This window comes from Condylura cristata, unplaced genomic scaffold (assembly GCF_000260355.1).
Source record: "Condylura cristata isolate star-nosed mole 26May11 unplaced genomic scaffold, ConCri1.0 scaffold00038, whole genome shotgun sequence".
NCBI lineage: Eukaryota > Metazoa > Chordata > Mammalia > Eulipotyphla > Talpidae > Condylura > Condylura cristata.
This window is the reverse complement of record NW_004567139.1, coordinates 8,813,090-8,817,025: the sequence shown is the minus strand read 5'-3', so window position 1 is coordinate 8,817,025 and position 3,936 is coordinate 8,813,090.

Genomic DNA, 3,936 nt, shown 5'->3' with positions numbered 1-3,936 from the left:
TGCCTCGGGTCTCAGCCCGGTGGGCTGCGTGGGGTCCGGCGTTTCCCTCAGGGCTCACCGGTGAGAAGCACTGTGGGCCTGAGCGCCAAGCTGACCTTCAGACTGTCCTGTTCCTCCCGCGTGTGTGGGCTCCACTGAGCGTCCACACCTGCAAAACACAGCGCAGAAGCGGTGAATCTGTGGTCCAGCACCTGCCCGGGCCAAGCTTCAGCAGTGCCAGGCCCCGTGGCTGCCCGGCCCCCGCCTCCGTGACCCCTTGTGCTGGGTGTTTTTGCATGGCGGGGGGGAGGATATTTAAAATTATTTAATTAAATCAAAATACGTTAGAGATGGAGAAAGGTTTTTATGGTTCAAATTAGTGCAGTCACCTGTCCTGGGAACAACCTAGAAAGTGGTTCCAAAAATCTAGAGCCACACTCTAGATGAAATCCGGTTTGGAAGCCTGCGAGGCAGCCTGGGGTTTGGGGGGGCGGGGGACAGACTTGGCTCAGAAGCAGCCGATGTTGGTGAGCAACGGCCGGCAAAGCAGAACTGCACCCAGGGCTCGTGCAACAGCGCTAACAGGGTGAAAGGGGCTTGTTCCAGAATGTTCCAGAGGAGGCAGCGGATCTGCTGGCGCCTGGGTCTGTTTCCCGGTCACGGGGCGCCGTGGCTTCCACCCCGGGAGCCCATTGGGATGCCCCCTCACCTCCCTGGAGCCCCAACTCGGCAGAGGCCCGAGTCCCACCCTCGAGCTTGTGATTTAACTGGTCTGGGGTGGCCTGGACTTCAAAGATCCCTATTTTCAAAGGTCCCCCGAGATGCTAACAAGCAGACAGATTTGGAAACCACCGGCTCAGTGAAAGGCAGCCGCGGCCTGTCTGCAAGCAGGGAGGCAGCCACCGTCGGACTGGGGGTTCTGCAAAGGCCACAAGGCTCTGGAAGCCCATCAGGCGCCAGCGCTCTTTCACATCTGGAAATGATTGAGTGCAGAAGCCACATGACACCCCCCCCCGGGCTCCCCACATCATCCAGAAACAGGCATGAGAGTGTGGGGAGGGGAACGGGCGGTCGCCCAGCGTCCCGGCAAAGGGGCGCCTCTGCGGTTACCCCTGTCCCTGACTCCCGGGGAGCAGCCACTCTGGCGCGCTGACATACGCGATTAAATCCTATTTCCCTGTTGGACAGCGATGCAGTTTTTGGGAGCGCTTAGTAGCTGATTGGTACTGAGTCACCGGGGTCTGCTCCCGGTGTGCACAGGGCGTTGAGGGGCCGGCCCCTGCGCCCCGCCTGCTCCGCGGTCTGGAGCGGCTCCCCCCCGCCCGGCTGCGTCTCCTGAGGCCGTGGCACCTCCCAGCACCTGGCGCTGTTTCTACACTGGATTTTTGGTTTGTTTGTTCTGTCTTTTGAGTAGCAATCTGATCTTGATGGAGGAACAGGAGGAAGAGGGGGCCCGTGGGGAAAGAGAGCTGGTCTGGAATGGTCCTAACCGAGGGTTTCCTGGCCGCTGAGTGGACGCCCTGAGTGCACTGGCCCTGGGGCCTGTGATGGGTGTCCCCCAGCCCGGATGTGCCCCTCGAGCGAGCCTTCCCAGACAGTCACTAGGAAGACAATTAAGTTCCCATCCACGAGAGGCGCGTATGCTTCTGAAAGGCCTCGACTCCGGGGAAGTGTCCCACATATTGTTTCTGAGTCATAAATCACCCCAATGCTTAGTGGCTCGGAGCACGGCTTTTGGGAGCCCACTGTGGGTTGACCAGGCCCCAGGAAGATCTCGCTGGGGTCTTGCCCACCGCCGACAGGCTGAACGCCCAGGAGGGCGCCCTCGGCGGCCACCTTTGTGGCCCACGGGTGCGGCCCCTCCAGTGAGGACCACGGGGTGCGGCCCCTCCTGGACACGGTGGCTGGGCTGAGGCGGCCACACCCTGTGGGCAGCCGGCCGGGCCATCCGGAGGGAGGGCGGCTGCCACTCCCGGCCCCTGAGCCTGTCATCCCACCTCATGTGCCCAGGCCGCCAGCCCCAGGACGCCGGCTGTGCCACACTGCGCCACCCCGCGAGTCACACTCTGGCAGCCCAGACGCCAGCACGAGGAGCAGCTGAGCCCGGAGCAGAGCGCGGGGCCGGGGGGGGGGGAATGGGGAGGGCGACGGCCATCTTGGAGACTCCCAGTTTCTGGCCTGGGAAGGCGCTCGGAACCCCGAGAACTGAAGGAAAGTGGGCGTCGTGGAAACATGGACCCTTCAGGGAGGCCTCAGGCCCAGCGCCCCTTGGTCTTGGCCTGGCCCTCCTGCCCCCGGGCGCCGCCGACTTCCATCCCCCTCCTAGCCCAGGGGGCTGCCACTTCCCGGCTCCTAGTGTCAGGCGCTGTGCCCGCTGCCTTAGGGGCCTGGGCTTGCTGAGGGCGGCTGAGGCCGGGGTAGTTCCCGCAGCCGGCTCTGGCTGCGCTGGCCAGCCTCCTCCCCGCCGGGCAGAGGCTGCCTCTGCTCCCCCTCAGTTCTGGCCGCTGAGACACTTCGCCTTGGAGTGAGAGACTTGACCCCCTCAGAGGCAAGCCCGTGCCAGATGACCGGTGCCCCCGCACAGCCAGGCCCGAGGCTCCAGCGCTGCAGCAGGGACCCCCCGAGTCTCCACGCCGCCCGCACCCCGCTGTGCTCCGGTCTCCGAGGTTAGGCCGGAGCAGAGAATGGAAAACAGCTGTGTCTCCCCAGGTGGGTGGGTGGTGGCCACGTGGCCGCGGTGCCGGGTCCTGGCTGCTGACCCTGCTCTTTCTCTGGAGTGGGATCTCGCCCTCAGCACTGCTGACATTTTGTGCCAGCTCATTCTCTGTGGTGGGGCTGCCCTGCGTGTGGTTTAGCAACCCCCAGGCCCCACCCCCCGGAGGTCAGTCACACCCCTGTTGTGGCCGTCGGATGGTCTCCAGACATTGTGCAATGTCCCCAGGGGGCAGTGCCCTGGCCGGGGACTAGTGCTCTGCAGAGGCGGGGTGGGTGAGGGGCCTGCGGCCAGCCCGCCCCCCTTTGCAGTCTCTCGCAGCGCGACTCTCAGGCACTCAGGTAGCACCCCGTGCCCAGACCCTGAAGCGGCCGTCCTGTGCTCTGGCTCCAAGTGTGGCCTGGGGCTGGCATCCACCTTCTGAGGGCGATGGCCCCAGCCCGCTGGCCCGGCTGGACAGGCACAGGCCAGCCCCTCGGGCAGTGTCAGGAGCTTCAGGCCCCCTGGACAGCGGGGGAGGAGATGTTCCTGTGTGTCCCACACACTTGACAGCACTTGGTAATGATGCTGCCGTGTCCCCCACCCCCTCACCCAGGTTCAGTGCTCATGAGGAGGGCGGCCACTCCTCACCCCGCTGCCCCCAGGGGCCCAGCCCTCCCCCTCCTTTGAAGTAGGACGCAGTGACACCATCCCTCACAGGACGGCCTTCACGCAGGGCCCCCAGGCCATCTGGAAACACTGGGGGTTCCCACGACCCCCTCAGTTTCTGCGGTTCATTAGAATGATGCTTAGCGCTCGGGAGAGGCCTCAACTTGCCCTCACAGTTGAAGCCTCGCAGAGGCCCCGGGGAGAGACTCAGGGCGGCCAAAGGGGCCCAGACTCAAAGCTTCTGTCGCCTCAGCGGCGTGCGTCTCCCCACATGAGCAGCTGCCACGGAAGCTTGCCCAGGCATCAGTGTTCGTGTTTTCACGGGATTCTGTGGACGGGCTTGGTTGGCGGGAGCTCTGGGCCCCGCTTTCTGAGGTTGACATCATGCGGCCGGGCTTATCATAAACTATCAGGGTGGCAGGAGGGGCCACCCTGGACCAGGCACACCTGTCACCTGGACACCCCAAGGATTTGGAGGTGACCGGTCAGGAGTGGGACAAAGAGCTGCAATTCCGCGTGACACAGGATGTGTGTGTGTGTCCACGCCGCGGGGCGCCGCCGCCCCAGCCCCAGGGAGCGCTGCCAGCCTGGCACCC